We start from the raw sequence: 12184 nt of genomic DNA on the forward strand, positions 1-12184 counted from the left end.
TGTCCAGATGGTGGACACTTAAGTGCATATGTTTTCCTTTTTTTTTTTTTTTTTGGATTTTGAGCCATTTGAATTTTGAACAATTCAAAAAAATAATTAAAAAATTAGGAAATGAGGGGCGCCTGGGTGGCGCAGTCGGTTAAGCGTCCGACTTCAGCCAGGTCACGATCTCGCGGTCCGTGAGTTCGAGCCCCGCGTCAGGCTCTGGGCTGATGGCTCAGAGCCTGGAGCCTGCCTCTGATTCTGTGTCTCCCTCTCTCTCTGCCCCTCCCCCATTCATGCTCTGTCTCTCTCTGTCCCCAAAATAAATAAACATTAAAAAAAAAAAAATTAAAAAAAAAAACAAAAAAAAAACAAAAAAAAAATTAGGAAATGAAAAGCCTTTCCTGCTCTCTCCACCCCCCTTGCCCCCACGATGAAAAGAAGCCCGATGGAGAAGGACTTCCTCCTAGCTAACCTCTTGAAAGTTACTTGACTACTAATTCCCTTCCCATGCTGTGTTTCTGGGGCTTGACAGGTAGGACTTTGGGATCAGCTCGGTCAGAGGCCCAGTGAGAACACAAGGTGTGCTCGCTCATAGGGGGCAAGCTGAGCAAAGTTTAATAAGGGGACTGTTAGAACATTTGGGTGGGGTGTACGAAAAGCGCAAAAGAGAGTGCAGAACCTCGGGCATTACCGCCCGAGGCCCAAAGGGCTGAGGAGCCTGATCCGAGCTGAGCCAGCTTATGATCCGGGCAGCTCGTAGTCCCAAGGAGAGCGGAGAGCAGACTGGGAGCGTCAGCAGCAAGGTCACGCTCCTCCCTCCCTCGGACCTCAAGGCCTGGGCAGCCTGCCGGCCGGAGCCCCTCGATTCCACGCAGGCTGGCCCGCTGGGACGCAGAGCTGGGTGGGCTCACCTTTGGTGGAGGGCGGATCTGGTGAGACAAACAGGTGACCTGCCCAGGATCTTAGGTCCTGTGCCTTGAGTGTGGGATGAACAAGCTGATGTCTCCCGAAGGCAGAGTTCAGTGGCTGCACGCTACGTCATTCTTTGTTTTGTTCATTCGTTCGTTCATTCATTCATTCATTCATTCTCTGGATCGAGTGCGTGCTATGTACCAGGGTCACGCACCGTGCTGGCCCAGTGAGGTTTGGCAGCTCCCTCCCTGGACTGACACCTCCAGTCCGGTCCACGGCGCTCCCGTACGGCCAGGCAGAAACCACCGAGCGCGGATGGATGAACGAAGCTGGCCGAGATCGGCCCGGGCAGCAGCTGCCAGCGACCTTCCCCACGGGCAGGTGGGGATGACGGTGGCCACAGTGGGGAACAGAGCTGGGTCCTCTGCCATGTGGCTGGAAGGAGTAGGCTTCGAGATTGGTCTGGGTCAGGAGGAGGCAGCACTCTCCGAAGCGGGCAGGAAGAGCTTGGGCCAACACCAGGAGAAGGCGGTGGTGGGCGGGGGAGGCCGTGGTGGGGGGTGAAGGCTGGAGCCCCGCTGTGAAGGGAGGGGGTGGCTCTTCTCAGAGGGCTTTACAGATAGGAGACGGGGTGACTGTTCCTGAGATTTAGGTGCGGCTCTGTCCGAGCCTGGGGTCTCCACTACCTTCTTGAGGTCCCCTTCTGGTTGAGAAGTAAAACTGTCTTAGGGAACGGGGTCGCAAGGATTCTGGCACAGCCCCACCTTCGGGGGGACAAGGGGAACAGTGAATGACAGTAAGAAACCCAACTGGCATCACAGAGCATCCTCCACAGGCCTTCTCCAAGTGCCTTCTGTGTGCTCACCGGTTCTCCCCACCTGCTGATGTGAGTGGCGTCATTTCCCTGTAAAGATAAAGGACACGCGGCTTACAGGGACAATGCAGCTTGTCTAAATTCCCTCGCCAAGTTGTGTGCTCCGTAGGGCTGGGACTTAGGCCTCTGCATTCTGCCTTTCCGGCACGGCCGGCGATGGCACAGGTTAGGAGGTGACGTAGGATATGATCGCCATCAGGCAGAGAAACCGTACAGTATGAGAAGTCTGCCGTGTGAACCAGCAATTTCTTTCACATCAGAAAGGAGCAGAGGGACAGACGGGGTTGCCTGACGCGTCTGGGTCTTTGAGAGACGGATGCAGGCGGATGCGGGTGGGCCCGCACAGGACAATACCGGCCTTCTGCCTCTCTTCCGGTGGCCCCAGGACACTGCCGTCATAAGTGCCGATCCCGTGTCGCGGAGCTGATGACAGGCCGCAGCTGCTTGGGGAGCTGACCCGTGCCTGCTGGGCACAGGGTTTCCGGGGATGCTGAGGGAACTAAGGGAAAAACAAATACCATCACAAGGGATGCGACACATTTGGAATTCCTGCAACTCAGCCACTTGCAACAGGAAATCAGTTACATTTGTTTCGATTTTGCTGACTGGGGTCAGCATTTTGGGACCGTAAACCCAGGACCTGTCCTTCCTTTCTCTCCCCAGGGGAAGTGCGAAGATCAGATCCTGAAAAGACCTTCTCCAGGAGGGGCTGGGCTCTCCTTCCTTCCTGTCCCGGGCGCCTCCTTGCGCTCTGGGTGTCTGTGATGGTGGGCTATGTTCTGGGGTGCGCTCTCCTCCCCCAGGGCCTAGCAGCTTCCGGGATGAGGCCGGGGCTCCCTGGCCGTTTCAGAGCCGTATCCCAGATGTGCTTGCGGCGTGCTCCCCAAGGAAGGAGACCCAGCGGTGTTGTGTACGGACAGGTCCTGGTGTCGGGGGGAAGAGTCTGGCCGGGGAGCTCAGAGACCAGGTAGTGACAGGGCGACTGGGGTCAGTTACTGGCTGGATTATCTCAAGTCACTTAAGAGCACTTGGCCTCAGTTTACCAGCCTGGGAAAGGAGCGTGAGCTAAGATTCCCTCCAGATCTGACTCCGTGCCCTCTAATCATTTGTCTCACACACACGGAGTCTCCCACGCGTCTTGGGCAAGCTGTCTGCAGGAGGTAGAAGGGATCGTCTCTGTGCCTTTGTCCCCAAAGACTGTCCTGGGCATGCTAGCCTGCTGTCTCCCGGTGTCTTCAGGAGAGAAACTAAGTTTCAGGCAAGTGGCACATGACAAAGTCATGGCCCTGCGTTCTCTGGTCTCCGTGATCCTTCAGCTTTGACCTCAGGACTGAAATTTATGGCCAAGGAAGTTGGTATCGGAGTCCAATTTCTTTCTTTCTTTCTTTTTAATGTTTATTTATTTATTTTTGAGGAGAGCGAGCACAAGCGGGGGAGGGGCAGAGAGAGGGAGGGAGACACCGAATCCGAAGCCGGCTCCAGGCTCCGAGCTGTCAGCACAGAGCCCGACGCGGGGCTCGAACCCACGAACCGTGAGGTCGTGACCTGAGCCGAAGCTGGACGCGTCACCAGCTGAGCCACCCACACGCCCCTCAGAGTCCAGTCTCCTGAATGTGCGTCATACCTTCCTGTCCTATGGAGTCTGGAAGTCTGTGTGTCTGATGTCGGGCCATCACATTCATGGGTCTGGCAGTTCCATCAGGTAGCTCCAGGGCTGAGAACGTTTTGCTCATCTTCCCAGAGTCTAAAGTAATGATAAGTAGCAGGCCCCCCCGGGTGGAACTTTATAGGTAAGAGTGACTGTGCCCACACCATGCTGACAGTCAATTTGTCAGAAGGAGAGCCTCCCTCTTCCCCGTGTCCTTGGCCCGATGAAAACAAGCGGGTGTTCCAGAAGTGTGGGCCCTTCACCTGGCTTTCCTCTCTTGATGTGCAGGGAGCTGAGCTGTGCTGATGCTTTTTGAGGAAACTACTGTGTTCTTCCTTAGGGCCAAACTGCTTTGGTGTTTTTACCTTCTCCTTGACGTATTGAACTCCAGCAATGGATTGGGTTCAGCAAGCCCTCCCCTCGAGGCTGTGGAAGTCATCACGAGGCTTGGGGACCTGGCTCGGTCCAGTCACAGGCAGAGCAAAGTTTCATCGGTCAGTGGGGGCAAACAGGAGCTCAGAGAGGTACCCCAGAGAAGCGTGGGCTTCGGGGCAGGAAGAAAGAAAGAGAACGAACCTGTCAGGAGAGAGATGCGTTTTGATGCAGACAGACCCTGGAAAGCCTGGCCCCCAGCACCATGGCCGCATGACTGTTCGTGTGGCCAGATGCTGCCTGGGAAGAGTGGGTGCAGAAAGTCCCCTTCTGTAGGGAACTGTCCAGACCCTGTGGGCCTTATTCCTGGCCACACATTTGGATTAACCGGGGAGCTTTTAAAAAAGTCTGATGCACCAGAAATTCTGATGGGATAGTTTTGGGCCCATGCTCGGGCAGAAAGTTTCGTGAGCCGGTACTGATCCCAGAGTGTATGGCACGCTGTGATATTTTGTAGTCTCTTCTGTCTCATTGAAAAGGATGCTGGTGTGCTTCCAGCAAATCGATTTCAAGGCCACTAGTGGGGAGGAGCCCACAATCTTGAAAACATTGTTCTAGCGTGATAGCTCGTGCTGCAGAGGCTGGGGCCTGAAAACCGCATTTCCCGGCTCTCCCCCGCAGCTGGGGTGCCGAGCGTGACTTAGGGTTTTCATCAAGGTCCGAGTGGTCCTGCTTCAGGATTCTGGCAGGTACAGCTGTGGAGGCGTCCAGCCTCTCAGCGGGGGGCTTTCTGAACCAGGCGGCCTCGGCAAGAGGCAGGGAACGTGGATAAAAGGTTAGAGTCCCCCCCGTTCAGTCAGCCATCCGCAAAGGCCCCATTTCTCTGGGGACATGCACAAAATAACCAGTTGGGGAACACTGAGAAAGGGAGGGTTGTAGACTCACTCAATAGTTGAGGACATTGACATAGAACGGGCAAGAGGGGCGCCTGGGTGGCTCAGTCGGTTAAGGGTTCGACTCTTGGTGTCGGCTCAAGTCATGATCTCACGGTTTGTGGGATCGAGCCCCGTGTCAGCCTCTGCACTGAGTGTGGAGCCTGCTTAAGATTCTCTCTCTCTTTCTCTCTGCCCCTCCCCCTGCTCCTGCTCCCACTTGGACTCTCTCTCTCTCTCTCTCCCTTAAAATAAATAAATAAACCTAAAAAAAAAAAAAAAAGCAAGAAACACAACTGGATGCCAGCTGGCTGCCTCTGCCCACAGTACCTCCCTGTGCTGTTACTTCAGTCATTTCCATACGCTCTTCAATCATCTGGCAAAGATCTATCTGTTCGGCTCCAAACAAACCCCACAGCACCTGCTTTACCTGCGGGGTAAAGAGCTGAGGGTACAGCAGTGACCAGTGTAGGCAAAACTGCCTGCCTTCATGGGACTGACTTTCTAATGGGGGTAGACAGGCAATAAACAGATAGGTGAATATAGAGTGTGCCCAATGGGCCTAATGGCTATGGAGAGGAGGAAGGAGAGTGGGGATGGGGGGCAGGCCTCTGTTTTAAGTAGGATGGTCACCCCAGGGTGACATTTGGGTAGAGACTGAAGGGAGTGAGGGGTGGACGGTGCAGTAAGTTAGGAGAGTGTTCTCACAGGGGGAAGTGCAGGTGCAAAGGTCCTGTGGCCACAGTGGGCTGAGTTTGGGAGGAAATATGCAAGCCAGTGAGGCCACCTTTAGAAAGGTAGCAGGGCAGATGCTATAGATCAAGGCTACTCTAGGGCCTGGGCCCCTTGACTCCGAGTGGGATCCTTGGAGGGTTTCAGCCGAGGCGTGGCAGAAATGAACTTGGCTATTATAAGCCATGAATGCAGGATGTGGCTGCCTTCCTGAGAACAGGCTGTAGGGTGACGAGGGTGAATCAGGGAGACCAGGTGGGAGCCTGTTGGTGAGCGGTGACATTGGCTTAGGTCAGGCTGGGGGAGGGGCAGGTGGTCCACAGTGGTTGGATTCTGAATATATTTAGGATTCGCAGACTGCAGGGTTTGTGAGGGATTGGATGTAGGGGACGAGGAAGGGTGAGCCACAGGTGACTCCCTAGCTGCCTTGTGGGAGGGATGCCGAGGGCCCTGGTGGTTATGGTCGCGGCCGCGCCACCAGCCGAGGCGCCACCAATCCCGGGGAGTTCATTGGCGCTCTGTAACTGTGCTGTTGACCTCCAAGAGGAGCGGACCTCCCCAAGCAGCGGTTCGGCTTGTATCCGTGGTTCGGGAGGGTTGGGACTCAGCAAGGAGCCTTCCAGAAAGACCGATTATGCTCTGAGCCGCGTGTCACAGACACCTCCTTTAAGAAAGACCTGGCTTTCAAAACCAGGATTGATTATTATTGCCACACATGAGGGATTCTTAAAGTTCGGGTGTGTTTTACATAATGGACACATGGCCGAGCATGAGTAGTTTCCCAGCCGGGAGAGAAGCGTGCGCTGGGGTTTTCACGTTGCCAGTGTTTCTGTGTCGGTAGTACCCGATTGCCAGACAATTTCTGACCATCCTTCAGTTTCCTTAGACCACGAAGGCCTCCATTGTCGGAGAGGGGAGAGCTCCGGGCCAGAGAGCCGTCCCGAACAAACTCAGCCCGGCCACCAGCTGACCATGTTGGCCTCCAGACAGGGTGACCGGCTCGACCAGGATTGCCCGGGATGTCCCCCTCCTTAGTGCGGGGAAACCAGGAGACAAGGCCACCTCCTGAGTGCCGGGCACACCAGGACGCTGGGTCACCCCACTTGCCTCCAGCCAGCCCTGGCCCCCGGGCTTGATGGCCTCATTTAGAGGAATAGGTTTTAAAACCTCATTAATGTTTGAATAACAAAAGGAAAGAATCCAAGCTAACGTCAGGGTCCCCACAGACTTGAAGACTCAGGAAGATGTGTTTCCTTGCGGTTCTGCCAAGGGGCGTGGAAGGAAATCAAAGCAAGAATTGTCAGCCACTCGCTGTCTCCTGCTCACAGTAAAGGAATCCGAATCTGCAGATTGGCTGGTGTCTGTGTGAAAAGTCTGCAACTGGAATGTCACGCTTTTATGATAAAGTGAGTCGGTTGGCATCCCCTTCACCGTGAATCATGTCTGCTGCAGAGACATCATTTCCCAGATATACGTGGAGAACAAAAAGTGGAGCCCACCTCAAGCCAAATCATGTTTTGGGCAAATCCTGGATTATGTAAAAGCTTTTCATTTGAAGTCATTTGAATGAAGCAAAAGGTCCTGTTGTCACTGCTGCTGCTTTAAGGAAATTTATTATTTCTTAAGCGTATAAGACTTCAAAAGATTCATTTTGTAATGCACGCCAGTAAGTAACAAACGGCATGACGGTAGAATCACGATCCGTGCTACCGAGCAGTGAGACGGGCCTTTTTCCTCTGTGGCTACGTTCCTTCCCCTGGCTTCGGTGAGAAAGAACCCAACGGTTCGTAACACCTGTCCGTCACCAGGTGTGTCGTTCGTGGGCATGTCACGGAGAGAAGCTTCTGCACCGGTGATGTTCAGTCCAAAAGGAACAGCTTTCAGCGGCTAGATGCGCACGTACAGGAGACGAATAAATGACCTTTCGGGGTAGTCGCGCCATGCAGTTTTACACTGTGGTCTGGGTGAGCCATGCGCTCTGATAGACGGCTGTATTCGATATTGTCATGACTGTTTAAAAAATTGCAAAACGTTAGGTGCAGTGAAATACTTAAAAAAATTTTTTTTTAACGTTTAATTTTTGAGAGAGAGCTAGCGCAAGCTGGGAAGAAGGGGCAGAGAGAGAGGGAGAGAGAACCCAACGCAGGGCTCTATCCCACGAACCGTGAGATCGGGACCTGAGCTGAAGTCAAGAGTCTTAACCAACTGAGCCACCCAGGGGCCCTGTAAAATATTTTTTTATAAAACACCTGAAACTAAACAATATTGCTTTTAAGCAATACTTACATAACAAAACAATATTTCTTTTTATTATTGTTATTTTTTTTAATGTTTATTTATTGAGACAGAGAGTGCGCAAGCAGGGGAGGGGCAGAGAGAGAGAGGGAGACAGAATCCGAAGCAGGCTCCAGGCTCCGAGCTGTCAGCACAGAGCCCGATGCGGGGCTCGAACTCATGAACCGCGAGATCATGACCTGAGCTGAAGTCAGACGCTTAACCAACTGAGCCACCCAGGTGCCCCCAAAACAATATTTCTTTTGTAAAATTCAGTATAATGGCTACTTCCGTCTGGAGGGAGACAGGAGCAGGGATGGGGGAACATGTATAGAGAGTGAAAAGCTCAGCTATCAATTGGCTGATGGGTTTCTGCTGGTCTGTTATGTCACTTCAACAGTATAAAAGGGGGCTGTTCAAAGATCAATGAGGAGTGTATGAGATGAACCAAGGATTATGAACCCAAACCTCTGTGCCTGGGGCCCCCAAATCAAGAAAGAATGAAGAATTTTTCCTCCTACTTGTTAAGGAGATCAGCAGTTTCCAAAGCTGTGTTTTCATGGTTCATGAAATAATTGTCAGGCAAGTTGAGTGCCCTTTGTGTCTACAGTCATGATTGTTTTCTAGGCAAATGGACAAGAAAGAAGAGTGTGTAAGAAGAGTGTGGTAAATCGATGGGGCGCCTGGGTGGCTCAGTCGGTTGAGCGTCCAACTTCGGCTCGGGTCATGATCTCTTGGTCCGTGAGTTCAAGCCCCGCGTCGGGCTCTGTGCTGACAGCTCAGGGCCTGCAGCCTGCTTCGGATTCTGTGTCTCCCCTCTCTCAGCCCTTCCCCTGCTCACACTCTCTGTCTCTCTCAAAAATAAATAAACATTAAAAAAAATTAAAAAAGAAGAGTGTGGTAAATCTAAACACTGAGTGTGGTACTTCATCAAAATAGGACATAAAATTGTATTTTTAAATTTTAATTGCTCGTTTCTATTACTACCAATTATATTTAAGTTTTTTTTAAAGTCTATTTGTTTATTTTGGGAGAGACAGAGATAGAGAAAGTGGAGGAGGGGCAGAGAGAGAGAGAGAGAGAGAGAGAGAGAATTCCAAGCAGGCTCTGCACTGTCAATGCAGAGCCTGACATGGGGCTCAAACCCATGAAGCCATGAGATGACCTGAGCCAAAACCAAGAGTCAGACGCTTTACCCACTGAGGCATCCAGGTGCCCCTATGTTTAAGTTTTAACAGGGAAACGGAATTATTTAGAGTCCATTTCGAGTAGTAGGTACTTGTAAGTATTAGGTCCTTAAAGATACGGACCCAGATATGTGTATGTGTGTGTGTGTGTGTGAGAGAGAGAGAGGGAGAGGGAGAGAAAGAGAATGATACAATAAATACAGTACATGAGCCTGGACTAGGGACTGGGCATCGCCATGGCATTTGGCCAGATGCGTTTGGAGTCCTTATTGTATTCGAGTTAATCTCCTGCTTTTAATGGTTATATTGTAGTTATGCGTGTAGGAAAGCATCTCTGCCTTTAGGTAATACACTCTGAAGTATTAAGAAGAAATGGGGCACGTTTTGTCTTCATGGTTCAGAAAGAAATATGCATGAATTTTTTTAATTTAAAAAATATTGCGTATGTGCTATTTTGTCTATATAAAATATATATTTAAAAAATGTAATTACATAGAGGGAGATAAAGTAGATGTGGCAAAGTATTAACAATTGGTGAGTCTGGGTGAAGGATGCGTGGAAATTCTCTGTGCTACTTGACATTTTTCTGTAAGGCTGAAATTATGTCAAAAGGAGAAGTTAAAACAGGAATGAGAAATGCTCGGTCACTTCTCCAGCCACATTGCCTAATCCCGTTCCTTTTGCCCCATCCTTCCGTCCTTCAGTGTGGCCTGGGGCTATGTTCACCCTGCCTGGAATATTCCTCCCTCAGAGCTTGGCGTGAACCCTGCAAAGCATCAACTGATTCTCGCCTCCTCATGGAGGCCTTCCCTGACCACCCCTCTAAGAGCCCCCCGCCCTTCCCATCACTCATTTCTTGGCTTTTCTCATCCCCCCATTTCTGAGGGTACAGGCAAGGGCACTTTTTATACAGATTCACCGACTGTATTACTCAGCAATCCCGTTCCTAGGTGTAAACCCAAGAGAAATGAAAACAGTTGCCCACAGAAAGGTATATGTGAACTGTCAGAGCAGAGTCAGTCATGATACCCCCGAAGTACCAGCAACCCAGTATCCACCAACTGATTGATGAACACATGAGGTATACCTACCCATACACTGCAACCCAGCACTAAAAAGGAATTGCGTATCTACAGAGCAGAGGGGTCTTGAAAAACATGCTAAGTGAAAAAGCTATTCACAGAAGATAGTGTGATTTCATTCATATTTAATGTCCAAAAAGGCCCATCTGTAGACATAAAAAGTGGCTCATGGCTGCCTGCAGGTTAAAGGAGGAGAAAATGGGGGTGTGACAGCTCACGGGTTCTTTCGGGGTAATAGAACGGTTCCAAAATCGCGATGTTCACACAAGTTTGTGAATATAGAAAATGCACTGGATTGTGTAGCTTTATTTATTTATTTTTAATTTATTTTTAATATTTATTTTTGAGAGAGATTGAGAGTGTGAGTTGGGGAGCGGGCAGAGAGAGACAGGGAGACACAGAATCCGAAGATACAAACCAGGCTCCAGGCTCTGAGCTGTCAGCACAGAGCCTGACGTGGGGCTCAAACTCACAAACTGTGAGATCATGACCTGAGCTGAAGTCGGACGCTCAACCAACTGAGCCACCCACGTGCCCATGGATTGCACAGTTTTAAATGGGCAACTTCTATCTCAGTAAAGCTGTTCCAAAAAACAAACCAACAAACAGATTTCATCATCCTCCACGGAAGCTGGTTTCTCACCCTTCGAGAAGCAACTCTTATCCCCATTTCTGGGTAAGCAGAAAGGTACCAAGATTTTACAAACTTTGTCAAGGTGAATGGAGGACCAGGAGGAGTGGCTGAGGCTGGGTCCTGGGTTCCAGGCTCCCTCATCTTCTGCCTGGAACCATCATGTCCTTGTTCTTCCCGGGGGGCCTAGCCTTGGGGCAGTGAGGACAGTGGTTCCTGACCTGAGCTCTGCCCTATAGCAGCACGGAGACCTCAGAGAACATAGAGAGGTACTGAGCAGAGACCTGTTTTCTTGTCCTGTGATGCCTCTATTTGTCATGTGGCTTCTGATTGGCCACCTCACCCCTCTGGACCTTCCTTCTCGCGTCTATAAAGTCAAAGGGTTACCCGGATTATCTCTTCCGGCTCTTATATGCTACGATTCTGGAGATTCTCTTTCATCTGTCATAGTGTAATTATTGGTTTTTACAACCTACATTTGGTTTTTAGCCCCAAGATGGGTATAGTAATGGTATTTAACTTGTGACGCATGTCATATTTTAATAATCTCAATGTGTATCAGGAAAGTCTTAAAAAATGAAGTTTAATTAGTAGCCCTTCTTCATCCCCTGCACAAAACGTGTGTCAGACTGGACTCTGGAAGAACATACATAGCCACCTTGAACACATCAGGACGAGCCAGTCCCCTGCCATAAAATGGCATATCCCTGTCATACTGTGGGGTCAGTAAATCTTTTGTCCTTAGCAAGTCCAGAAAAATGGTTCACAGCATGCCCTACGTCACTTTTTTGTTGTTGCTATTGGCTTACATTTTACCTCTCTTTAAAGCTGAGGTATAACATATATACGGTAAGTGTGCAAATGTGCATACGTGTGCATCCGTGCAACCAACACCTGATCAAGCCGTAGAACATTTCCAGTAACCCCCAGAAGGCTCCTTCCCACCCTTGCCATTGAGAAAGCTTCTCAGCAGAAACCACTGACTGTTCTTTTGACTTCTCTCATTATGTATGTTTGCTTGTTCTTGAAATTCACATAGAAGGAATTCTACCTTATATATCTTTTGAATGTGGTTTTTTTCCCCCAACATCCTAACTGGATTTTTCTGTGTTGTTGTGTGTAGAAATCCTTAGTTCATCTTCATTGCTATATAGTATTTTATAGACTACGGTTTGCCCCTTCCATTGTATTCATTCATTCATTTGTATTTAATTAAAAAATTTCTCTTAATGTTTATTTTTGAGAGAGACAGGAACAGAGTGTGAGTGGGGAAGAAGCAGAGAGAAAGGGGGACACAGAACCTGAAGCAGGCTCCAGGCTCCAGCTGTCAGCACAGAGCCCACCGTGGGGCTCGAACCCACAAACTTCAGATCATGACTCGAGCCAAAGTCAGATGTTTAACCGACTGAGCCACCCAGCACCCCCCGTTTTTTTTTATTAAAAAAATTTTAATTCCAGTATAGTTAACATACGGCTTTATATTATTTTCAGCTGTATGAGATAGTGATTCAACAAATTCATACATGACTCATCGTGTCCCTTCTGTTGTTGTTGT

General features: G+C 50.1%; 1 protein-coding gene across 1 annotated transcript in view; it reads left to right on the forward strand.

Annotated features, from left to right (window-relative positions):
* Positions 1 to 12184, forward strand: part of PFKFB3 (6-phosphofructo-2-kinase/fructose-2,6-biphosphatase 3) — a 75544-nt gene that overhangs the window by 2261 nt on the left and 61099 nt on the right. The window lies entirely within an intron of this gene.

This window comes from Lynx rufus, unplaced genomic scaffold, assembly GCF_022079265.1.
Source record: "Lynx rufus isolate CCGP_SWC_20201006 ecotype Redwood Valley unplaced genomic scaffold, mLynRuf1.p SCAF_7, whole genome shotgun sequence".
Lineage (NCBI taxonomy): Eukaryota > Metazoa > Chordata > Mammalia > Carnivora > Felidae > Lynx > Lynx rufus.